Source organism: Mustela nigripes, chromosome 1 (genome assembly GCF_022355385.1).
Source record: "Mustela nigripes isolate SB6536 chromosome 1, MUSNIG.SB6536, whole genome shotgun sequence".
Classification (NCBI taxonomy): domain Eukaryota; kingdom Metazoa; phylum Chordata; class Mammalia; order Carnivora; family Mustelidae; genus Mustela; species Mustela nigripes.
The window spans coordinates 824,830-837,086 of NC_081557.1; positions in this window are offsets into that span (position 1 = coordinate 824,830).

Here is a 12,257-nt window from a genome sequence, read left to right on the forward strand (position 1 = left end):
TCCCCGTCCTGCAAATAAACACTGAGCATCGTGTACACTTCTTGGTCCTGGTGTCTTTTCTGCCCACGGAGCCCCCTGGGCTTCTCCTCCATCAGGCTGTGCAGCACCCCCAGGACCTGTGTGTCCCTCCCCCCAGGAGTGACAGGTGGGATGAGGGGCCCGGAGGCCCTCGGGGTCCGTCTCGGGCTGTGGGGCTCTGGCTGAGGCCGGGGATGAGCCCGGGGCTCGGAAACGACCCTCTCCATGATTTCGCACGCAGGGATTTCTAAGGAAGCTGGTTCACGGATGTGGGAAGTCTGGGGGCCCCACGGGAGGCATGGCCACGGCCCAGTGTGTCCATGCAGGAAGCTGCTGCCTCACAGGCTGGGGGCGCACGGGGAGGGGGGCGCCTGGTGCCGCTCGGGCCCCGGGGAGGCTGTCGGGTGCCGCACCCCTGCGCTCCCCGCCGCGGCTCACACACTGAATTTGCTGCCGGGCACTCATCCCCCTCAGCTCGCTCTAATTCTGGCCGCCTTTTCTCATCTCCCCCAAGGGCGGGGACTTCTCGCCAGAGAGCTCTACGCACACGTGCTGGGGAGCAGCAAGACGTGGGGAGCAGGTGTGGGGTGTGGCCGACAGGACCCCACACACAGCCCCGGACGCAGAAGGCTCCCTGGCTTTACTGGCAGGAAGGATGAGACGTGGCCCCCGTGGGGAGGGGTGGCTTCGGGTGCGGCTGCCACCTGGGGAGGCAGAGGCGATGCCTTTGCTGGTGGAAGCTGCGGGGGCGGGGCGTGGGGGCGCGTGTTGGGGGGTCTTCTCCCCTCCCGAGTCCCACGACCTGCCTCTGCTCTCAGTGTGGTTCCCATCGTGGGGCCGCTGCGGGGGCTGAGCGCGGAGGGCCTGCGCTCTCTCCAGGCCATGGCCTGCCTTTCCCACCCAGCCCACGAGCTCTGGGCAGGGCAGGCCCCCTGGGACCTGGCCGGGCTGGCCAGGCAGGCCTGCAATCGCGGCTGGCCGCCCCTCCCAGGGCCGCCTTCTGGAAGCTGAGCCTGAGTCTCCCAGTCTGGTTTCCTGAGGGCTGGGGCTGCGCCCCCACTGAGTCTTTGTGAAACCAGGTGCAGGACAACAGCCTTCCCCAAGCCTCCCTGCCATTCCCTGGCACAGCCGCTCTGCAGACTCATGCAGCCCTCGCCAAACTGAAGTACATCCCTAAGGCCGCGGGGGCACGAGTGTGACGGGCCACGGACCAAGGTGTGCATACACCACGTGCGGCCCATGTCCCGGGGGAGCTCTCCTCCGACCCTGACGGCACCCAGCGCGCCCATCGTGTGCCATTATTTCTCCCGCTTTACAGAAGGGAAACTGAGGCATGCCATGGCGAAAAGCCTTGCTTCAGCCAGGAGTGAAGCCAGGCCCCGTTGCCCTGGAGAAGGGAACTATAAAAACCAACACGGGGCATAAAAACAAAACAGTCACTAAACTTCAAATATTTTTAAAAAGAGATTTCTGGTGTCCAGATGGAAAAGTGGCATGTCCTCCCCCACAGGCACAAAATTTGCCACGATAAAGATAGAAAGAAATTTGAAAATAGAAGAGCAAATACAAGAAAGTGAACCCGACAGACAAGCTGGAAGAAGAGAGGTTTTGGGGGGTGCGCCAGTGGCGAGCAGGGCCCGTGGCCTCAGGGCGACATCTGGATCCACGCGTGACAACAATGACCTCTCGGAACTGAAGGCCTGCGCTCCACCGAGTCCTCGGCGAGCGCCCGGGAAGGTAAAGAGGGTCATGCGTCCTGGAGGGGAGACCCGAGGGCAGCGAGGCCGGGAAGAGCTCGGAGCCGCCAGGGTGACCGGACTGTGCGTCTGCGCCAGCGCGAGACAGGACCGGCGCCCGGAGGCTGCCGCGGGGCACCTCCGTGGCACTGAGCGCACAGACCTTGAACGCTGAACTCCACAGTCAAGTAAACTATCACTTAAGAATGATAATGAAGGGGCGCTGGGTGGCTCAGTGGGTTAAGCCTCTGCCTTCGGCTCAGGTCATGGTCTCAGGGTCCTGGGATCCAGCCCCGCATCGGGCTCTCTGCTCAGCGGGGAGCCTGCTTCCTCCTCTCTCTCTGCCTGCTTGTGATCTCTGTCTGTCAAATAAAATCTTTAAAAAAAAAAATTGGTAATGAAAAAAAGGCATTTTCAACATGCAAGGACTCAGAACGTGGGCTCCCATGACCCTGTGCGAGAGACACCGGCGCGCCAGCGTCACCTCTCAGGCAGCAGCACGCGGCACGCTAAGTTCGTGACTCGAGTGGGCGGCAGCCGTCCGTGTTCTTCACGGCTAGCGCTTCCCGGCCCTATTTCACAAAACCAGAAATATGGTCTCCTGGGTTATTTCCTAAAAGCTTGACAATTTTGCCTTCCACCTAACTTTTTTTTTTATGGGTATAAAATAAACACAACATAAAATTTACCATCTTAACCATCGTTAAGTGCACAGATCAGTGGTATAAAATACACTCGCACCGTAGTCCGTTCGTCCGCGCGTCCACCCGCCCATCCCCAGGATCCCTTTAACTTTGCAAGATGGAGACTCTACACAGGAGGCAGTAACTCCTCATTGTCCCTCCCTGTGGCTCCTGGAAACCAGCCTCAACTCTCAGTCTCTATGATTTTGGTGAGTCTAGGTAGCTCAAAGGAGTGGAATCCCGCAGCATTTGCCGTACGGTGACTGGCTTATTCCCTGGGCCGCATGGCTGGTGGGTCCGTCCGAGTCGAAGCAGGCCAGTCTCCCTCCGTCCACGCCGGGCGTCATTCATTCCAGGGCATGTGTGGATCGCGTTCCACTTACCCCGGTCGCTGGGGTCGCTCCCACATTTTAGCTACTGCGAATAGCGCTGCTGCGAACACACGTGTCTCGTCAAGACCCTGATTGCAGTTCTTCTAGGGTCGTACTCAGAGGTCGAATGGCTGGACTGTACGGCAGTCCTCATTCTAATTTTTTGAGGAACTGCCGTACTGTTTTCCACAGCGACTGAATAGGTCTACATCCCTAGCAGTGAACGGGGGTTCCAGTGTTTCTACCTCACCTTGCTGGCTGTCGTCACACTTTGTGGTACCACAGTCAGCCGAGTGGGTGTGACTCGCGCTCTCCTGATAACCAGCAGCGCGGAGCATCTTTACATGCTCCTGTCGGCCCTTTCAGATCGTCTTCGGAGAAATGTCTGTTCAAGTCCTTTGGCCATTTTTGAATTGGATTGTTTGGGGATTTTTGTTGTGGAGTATTTTCTGGATGTTCTCTTATCAGATATATGATTTGCATATATTTTCACTCATTATGTGGGTTGATTTTTATTCTGATAGTGTCTTTTGATGCACAAAACTTTAAAACTTTTATGAAGTTCAATTTATTTATTTATTTGTTCTCTTTGGCTAACCCGAACCCTAACCTGTCACTTTGGTGTCCTGAGAATAAATTGCAAATCCAGGAGGAAGAGAGGCACCTTGCAGGTGACAACTGCTTTCCTTCCCGTCAGGAGAAAGGAAATTTTCCTCGCAGAGAGACAACGGCCCAGCCGGTGAGAAGCCCCTCCCAGCCCGCCCCTTCCTCTGTGAAAGGGCCTCCTTCTCCTCTGTCCTCAGGACTTGCCAATGGTTGGTTTTGCGGTGGCTTCCTTGACTCGGGTTACAGGCCTCGGCTACTCCCAAATAAATCCATTTTTGTGCCGGTAAAATAACTGGCAGTTTTATATTTTAAGGTTAACAAGACTTTTCTTAGGTTGGGGTAGTTTCCATCTATTCCTGGTGTGTTGAATGTCTTCATCATGAAAGCGTGTTGACTTTTGCCAAACGTTTTTCTCCATCAGTTGAGATGATCATGTGTCTCCCCCGCTCCGCGCTGCTGCTGCGGCGTGTCAAACTGATGGTCTGTGCGCGCTGAACCGTCCTCGCATTCCACGAACAAACTGCACTTGGTCGTGGTGCATAATTTGTTGACATGCTTCTGAACTGGTTTGCTAGTATTTTGCTGAGGACTTTTGCACCAGTGCAAGTGCTAGATACTGGTCTCGGTTCTCTTTTCTTCCAGTGTCTTTGTCTGGCTTTGTCGTCAGGGGACTGCTGGCCTCACGGAATGAGTCAGGAAGTATTCCCTCTTCTTCAGTGTTTTGGAAAAGTTTAAGAAGCACTGGGATTCTTCTCTATGGTTTCTCTTGGTTGGGAGAATCTTGATCACTGGCTCAATCTCCTTCCTAGTTATAAATCGATTAAGATTTCCCATTTTCTTATGATTTAATCTTGGTAGGTTTGTTTCGTTCTTTAGTTTTTATTTAAATTCCAGTTAGTTACCATGCGGTTAACTAGCGATATAGCAATCCAGCCTGGTAGGTTCTGTGTTTCTAGGAATTCGCCCATTTCACCTTAGTTCCCCGTTTGTTGGCATAGAATTGTTCCCGGCACGCTTATCATCACTTTTGTTTCTGTAGAATCAGCAGTAATAACCCTCTTTCATTATGATTTCGGTAGTTTGAATCTTTCCTCTTTTTCTTAGCCCCTCAAGCTAAAGCTTTGTCAAACTTGTTGATCTTCTCAAAAAACCAACTTTTGTTTTTCTATTGTTTCTCCATTCTCTATTTTATTGATCTCAGCTCTAATCTGTAGGATTTCCTTCCTTCTGCTACCTTAGGCTTTAGTTAGCTCTTCTTTTTCTAGTTCCTACGGTTGGAAAGTCAGATCGCTGTTTTGAGATCTTCCGTGTTTTCTAATGCAAACGTGTACGGCTATAAATTTCCCCCTTAGCACTGTTTGCACTGTGTTCCTCGCGGTTTGGTATATTGTGTTTTCATTTCTGTTCATCTCTAAGTATTTTCCCATTTCTTTTGGATTCCTTCTTGGATCCATTTGTTGTTTAAAAACCTGTTGCTCTATTTCCGTAATGTTGTGAATTTTCCAGTTTTCCTTTTCTTACTGATCTTCAACTTCATCCCACTGTGGTCAGAGAAGATACTTGTCTTATTGCTAGTTTTTAAATCTGTCAGGACTTGGCTGCCTCACATATGGTCCATCCTGGCAAATGTCCCACATGCGCTTGAGAGGAATGTGCTGTTGGGTGGGTGTTCTGTGTATGTTGCTACATCTAGTTGCTTTGCTGTGTTATATGAGTCCTCTGTCTCTAATCTCCTGTGAGGTTGTTCCGTCCACTATTGTGAGTGGGGCACTCAGTTTCCAACTATTATTATAAAACTGTTCATTTTTCCCTTCAATTTTGTTAGTTTTTGCTTCATATAGTCTGTCACTTGGGACAAAACTGTTCACAATTCTTGTATGTTTTTGCTGTATTGAATCCTTTGTTAATACATAACGTCCTCCTCTGTCTTGTAAAGTTTTAAGGTTTCGAGTCTCCCTCGGTCTGACGTTAGTCAAGTCACTCCTGTTCTCTTTGCAGGAAGGGGTTTCCATCCTGTCCCTGCCACCCGCTTGTGTCTTTGGCTCTGAAGCAAGACTCTCACGAAAATAAAGTGGGTCTCTCATAGACAGCACATAGCTGGACAGTGTGTTTCTACCCATTCTGTCCATCTGTCTTCTGAAAAGCTTCAGCCATGTACATGTGTTTACCGGTAAAGTGCGCCTTCTGCCGCTGTGCTATCTCCTTCCTGTTTGTCCTTTGGTCTCATTTTGTTGTTTTGTCCCTTGTTTCCTGCACGGCTCTCTCCTGTGTTTGGCTGATTCTTTGCAGTAAAACATGGGAGCTCCCCAGTTCCGTTCATGTCTATTCTATAGTGATTTTCTCTGTGGTGTCCCTGGGGACGCATTTAACTTGCTTCAGTTGTCACACTCTGATCTGCGTTTATACCAGTGCCACTTCGGTGACTCACAAAACTCTTCTCCTTGGCAGCCCTACCCCCACCTCCTTCTGGTTGGTGACGTCACAAAGTTACATCTTCATACAACATGTGCCCCCAGCCAAAAATAACTCTCAGAATGCATTACTTTCTTCAATGTTGTAGAAAGCAAGATTTGGAGTTACAAACTAAACTCAGAGTGATGCTAGATTTTACACTAATATTTTTTCTTTAAATGTATTAGCCTCTTAAACCATGCAGGAACAAAAACTGCAGTTACCAACCGTTGTCACAAAACTATCTTTTGGACTGGCCGTGTGTTTACCTTTATTGAGATCTTTGTCTCTCCATATAAAGTAACTAGCGTCGTTTTATTTCAGTTTCCGGAACTCACTCGAGTATTCCTTGCCGGGCACGTCTAGTGGTCATGAACACCCTCTTCTGTTTATCTGGGAACGTCTTACTTTGTCCCTCACTCTTGAAGGAGAGTGTTCCTGAATATAGGATTCTTGGTTGACAGGTTTTTTCTTTTAGCATTTGAATGTATTGACCCACTGCCTTGTGGCCTCTAAAGATTTTTCATGAAAAACCTGTTGATAATTTGTTGAGGATCCCTTGTACGTGGGGATTCTCTTCTCTCGCTGCTTTCAAATTCTTTGTCTCTGGGCCTGGAAGTTCGACTACAATGTTCTCGGTGTGGATCTTTATGTTCATCTTCGTGGGTGTTTGTTGGGATTCCTGGGTGCTTATGTTCATGTCTTTCCTCGAACTGGGGAAGTTTCCAGGCATTATGTCTTCAAGTCTGGTCTTTGCCCCTCTCCCTTCGCCTTCTGGGACTCCCACAATGCGTGTATCGGTCTGCCTGCTGCGGTCCACAGGTCCTTTAGGCTCCGTTCCATTTTCTTCCCGCTTTTCTCGTTGCCTTCCTTGGGCTTGATAATTTCCCACCCTGTCTTCAAGTTCACTGGTTTCTTCTTCTGTCTGCACAATTCTGTCTTGGAGCCCCTCTAGTGGATTTTTCATTTCAGTTATTGTACTTTTTAAGCTCCAGAGTTTCTTTTTGGTTTGTTTTTTGGTTTCCCATCTGTTTATCGTATCTTCATTTTGTTCAGACATGGTTTTCTTGACTTTCTCCACAAATTCTTTTAGTTGTTTTCAGGTCTTTGTCTGGTGTAACTGAGATCAGGTCTTTTTCAGAGAAGAGTTTCATTGATTTCTTTTTCCTTTTTATAAACCACACTTTCTGGTTTCTTTGTATGCCTTGTGATTTTTTCAGTTCATTTATTTGGGAGGGATGTAGGGAGAGAGTGAGCACAGAGGGAGAGTGATAAGGAGAGGCAGACTCCCCAGTGAGCAGAGAGACTGACATGGGACTTGATCCCAGGAACCTGAGATCATGACCTGAGCTCAAGGCAGAGAAGTAACCGAGTCACCCAGGTGCCCCTGCCTTGTGATTTTCTTAGTGGACACTGGACATCTGAGTTGAATAATGTGGTAACTCTGGAAATCCAATTCTCCCCCTTCCTCAGGGCTGGCTTTTTAAATTGTTCACTTTTATTGTTGCTCTGCACTGTCTCTGTGCAAGGACCAGCCTGACCTGCAAATATAATGTCTGCTCAGGTCTTCTCCGAGCCTTTTCCCAGGCATCCAAGATCATGTTCTAACTTTCCTCCTATCTGTAGCTCTTTTTGAACATTCTAGTCTTTAACTACTGGCTCCCAAAAAGGCAAAAAGAGAAGAATGAAGGGGAATATGGGCACTCACCCTCTAAATCCTTTGGGAGTCACTTCCGCTTACGGGGGAGGGACATGTGACGGCAGGGGTGGGGTGCAACACAGATACCTAGCTGTTTGCCCTTCTGCGGTCAGAGTGCAGACCCCTGGAATTTGGAGGGCAGGGCCCCTCTTGCCCACCTGTTGCGTGCTGGCTGCTCCAGGAACATGTGCATGACTACCTGCCCGGGGCCAGGGCTCTGGTGGGTGGCTGCTGCTGTGAAAGCTAACACTGACCAAAACAGACTGCGACGCGCTCTCCAAGCACTCCCCCTGAAAGCTGCACGCCTTCAACAACAGGTCCATCAGAGTCTGCCTGTGCAGCTGTTGTGAGGTGGGGAGACGGCTTCTCACCTGAGGACTTTCCTGCTTGGCCACCTTCCGGAATCTTCCTGCCTTTGCATTTGGAGTCTGCCCAGAATTGATGCTTGGACGTGGCGCGAAGCAGGGACCAGATTCCACGTGTTTCGCGTCTAGCCCCAGCTGACTGGCCTCACTGCCGCCCTGCACTCTCGCCCCTGCTCGGCTGCACTGCACGCTCCTCGGTCATCCTCATCCGGACAAGCTGAGTGTCGCTTTCTACCTGAGCAAGACGTCCACTCGTCTTCCTTTGACAAGAATCCTTGACTCTTCTTAGCCTTCTGGACGTTCGTATGCTTAGAATCAACCTCCCTGGTCTCACGAACAAAAAAACGCAGGACCCATGGGGAAGGAAGTCACGGCGAGGGAAATCACCATGAGACAAACCAGTGGCATGTGCCACTTAGATCCACGCACACCGTCCAGCCCTCTGTCCCACGGAGCTGCCCGAACGGCTCAGACTTGCTGGAAGCATCTCTCTGAGTTCTCCCTTTTCTTTGTCATGTTTTCAAATATTTCAGAAGGAATTTTTAAACACATATTATTAGCATTTGGGAGACTGTTTTCAGTAGGGATGTTCCTGATAAAGCCAACTTGCTGTGTTCCTGTTCTCTCACAAGAAGGGCCACACTCTGTCCTCTTCCCAAAGGGGCCGCTGTGCTGTGACTCATCTCGGAGCCGGCCCAGGAGTCTGTGCTGGGTGGGCAGCAGCACAGCCCCTGCCCTGACCACCTGAAGCCTCACACAAAACCCTCCTGTGGCTTTTCTGCCATGAAGACTGCTCTTCAGAAACTAACAGTTCAAAACAGGTTTGGGATCATTCTCGAAAGTAAAGATCAAAGAGGTCATGACATCTCAGCTCCCTCAGCACCAGGAAGAGGCCCAGTCCCGGGGTCTGTGCGCCCCCAAATGCTGGGCACCCCGTGCACTCGCATTCTGGAGGCAGCTGGTGGGGCCTTCCCAATGATGCCCGGGCCACAGCAGGGACATGAGGCTGGGACCCGAGCGCTCCCTCCCTTTGTCCACAGGCAGACCGGGCACAGAGGAAATGAGCCGCAGAGCCTGCTCTCCAGAGTCCCCAGGCGAGTCAGCACCTGTGCAAAGATGGTGAGATGACCAAGGACAACACGTGTCCATCCAGAAGGTCTAGGAGGTGTGGGAAGGAGCAGGGAGTTGCCAGAGTGGCCAGGGAAGCTGCCCAAAGAGGGGACCTTTAGGAGAGCCTGGACGGAGCTCAGCATCTATGCAAAGTCCCTGGGGCGGGGCTCACCACAGTGGCTGGAGCTGGGTGGGGACATGTCCCAGCAGGACAGGACCCAGGCCATTCTGAGCACATGTGGGACGTATCTCGCCCGAGCAGACGTGAGGCAGACACAAGGGAGCATGTGGAGGGGAGAGCAGGCCTCCCCAAGCCCCTGCACCCCAGTCCTGCCTCAGCACACGCGCCCCACTCGTGCCGCTTCAGCTTCTCCTGGCTGTCTGTCCAGCTGCACCTTCTGCCCACGGAACCCGAGCCCTCCGGGCCGTGTCCAACACGGCAATGCTCCGTGGGGTGGGACGCTGCGATCACACGCTCCGTGGCCGCGTCCCAGCTCGCGTTCTGCGTCTGAGCCGGCCGGGCCCCCAGAAGGCAGGCGGGAGAGTCCTCCCGACCGCCCTGCGTCCCCCCTCCTCCTGCATCTCTGCCTCAGCCTCGGGGTGTGCACCTGCAGGGGCGCAGGACACGGAGCTGCTCAGCGGGGGGCCCGGCCTCGTGCCAGCCGCGGGGCAGGAGGGTCTGTTCCGGACCTCTTCTCTCTCACTGGCGTGCAGGCGCGAGGGGCGCAGCACGGGGAAGGAAGACGAAAGCCCTCTGCTTGGATCCAGTCCCCAGACTCCTGTGTGGTGCTGTCTGGACACGTGGCTGTTGGCCACGAAGTCCCCAGGAAGGGATGGGTGCCCTGTAGAGAGGCCCCAGGGCGCCACTTGCTCCCTCTGCCAAGTGAGGACGCAGAGGGGACGCCCAGCCTCTGCAGCTGTGAGGCGGCAGCGCCCGAGGACGCCCGAGGACATCAGCACGTCTACGGGACACCCAGAACCGCCGATGGAAGAGGCAGAGCAGACAGTGGAGAGTGGCAGACGGCGGCCCGGCCCACCGGCCAGGGGCCTTCAGCCGCCCTGACAACAAGCGGCGACAACAGCCAATGCCACGTGTCCAAACAGCTCCGAGGACGTGTTCTGGGCGGCAGCATGGAGGCCGGGGCTGCAGCATGACTGCGCGCCGCTGGCTTGGCTCTGGGGTCGGGGCCCCCGCAAAGGACCTCTGTGGTGCTGGGGGAGGAACTGGAAGGTGAGCCCGTGTTCCCAGGACGGCACGCACGAGGGCATCTGCACCGGGAACCTGGGAGTTGCCGACACTGGGACGAAACCGGCCCCCAGAGAGCAGAGGCAGGGGTGACAGGAACCTGCGGGACAGGCTTCAGGCACAGCGGCTCCCGGCGCGCTCCCACGGAACAGCACACGGAGCAGCCTCCTTGCCAGAAGGCCGGCAGCCTCCCCGTGTCCAGACCTGAGCCGCCGGCCGGAGGATGGCCCTGCGATGCTGTGCCGCCAACATGGGGCGAGGACCCCGACCCTTCCCAGAGGTGCCCTGGGAGGAGATGGGCCACCAGCGTCCCCTTGAAATCGGGGCTTAAGGGGGAGCCTGGGGTGGCTCCATCAGTTGAGTGTCTGACTCCTCGTCCTGGCTCAGGTGGTGGCCTCAGGGTCCTGGGATGGGGCCCCGCATCAGGTCTGTGCTCCGTGGTGGTGGGGGGGCGGCATCTGCTTGGGGATTCTCCCTCTGCCCCCCTCACTCACACACACATGTGCACTCTCAAATAAGTCAAACTTTAAACAATAAAAATTTTTAAAAAATTGGAGATTACGGAGCCAGGGACCTGGCTGTGGTCACGTCCCCAAGCCTGGGACGCGGGACTGGGGTGGAGAGGCCCACCCGGGCTCCCCTCACTGTTCAGTAGCTGCTAGTGCGGCAAGGGGGGAGCCCAGCCGCGTGTCCGAACCACGGCGCCAGGGCGTGGCAGAGCGCAGGCCCTGAGCCCAGGCTGCGACCTGCACATCCCACACCAGGGCCACAGGACCACTGGGCTCGTGGTAACAGGCAGGAAGACTCACACGGAGCGAGCCGGCGTCACGCACCCTCCCCAAACCAGAACCCGGGCGCCCTGCATCACACTCTTCCCACCGGTGCAGGTGTGTGTCACAAGGGGGATGGACGTTTAGCGCCACACCCCGTGCGGCTCACTGGGACTCCTGAACCGAGCCAAGCGTCCCCCCCGCCCCGCTGGGCAGTGTCCGGTCTGCCACCGATCTGTTCAGAGGCCCACCCTGGGGGCCGCATCCTCACGCCAGCGGCTGTCGGACTCTGTCCCGTCTCTGTGCAGCCTCCTGGTCTCTGCTCGCACTTGAGGTTTTGTCGGGTTCTCACATTTTAAGTCCCCACAAGGCGCTCAGTTGAGTCTGACACCGTAGCCCAAGGCCTGGTTCTTGGTCATGGCCACTCCCCGCCCGCACGGTACGTCCACCCCAAGCGCGCACGGGGCCTCGGAGGCTGAACCAACACCACGTTCCTCCAGACAGGATGCGCTTCTGCTTCCACCACCCCTGACGGTTCTCCCCCTGCGGGGCTTCCTGGGCCACGGCCTGTCACCTCCTTCTGTGGCGGGCGCTTTGCTTGGAACTCATCTCCGCCAGCGGGACGCCGGCCCCTGGTGGGAGCCACACCGGAGACTGTGCGAACAGAACCAAGTCAGCTCCGTCCGGACACCCAGGACCTCAGCGAACACGGCCTGGCACCTGCCGCGTGCACGTCCGCGGGTGTTACAGCAGACGGACGGACCCCCACGGCCCCACACTATTGTCCCGCGCAGCCCCGCACATGCCAGGGGCACTCAGAGCTTGGCTCTGCCCAGGAGCTCGGCCCCCGCAGTGTTCAGAGCCCTCCGTCTGGACATGCAGAACCGGAGGCCCTGCTTCCGCCCAATGAGCACGCCCGCTTCGCTCTGCTGCTTTGAGCAAAAGAGTCATGTCCAGGGAGCCTGGGCGGTTCGGTCAGCGACACGTCTGCCTTTGGCTCAGGTCGTGATCCCAGAGTCCTGGGACCCAGCCCCGCATCGGGCTCCCTGCTCGGCCAGAAGCCACCTTCTCCCTCTCCCTCTCCCCCTGCTTGTGTTCCCTCTCTCACTGTGTCTCTCTGTGTCAATGAAATAAATACAATCTTTTTTAAAAAGTAGTAAAAAAAACAAAAAAAAACATTAAAAAAACACCAAAACCCACTC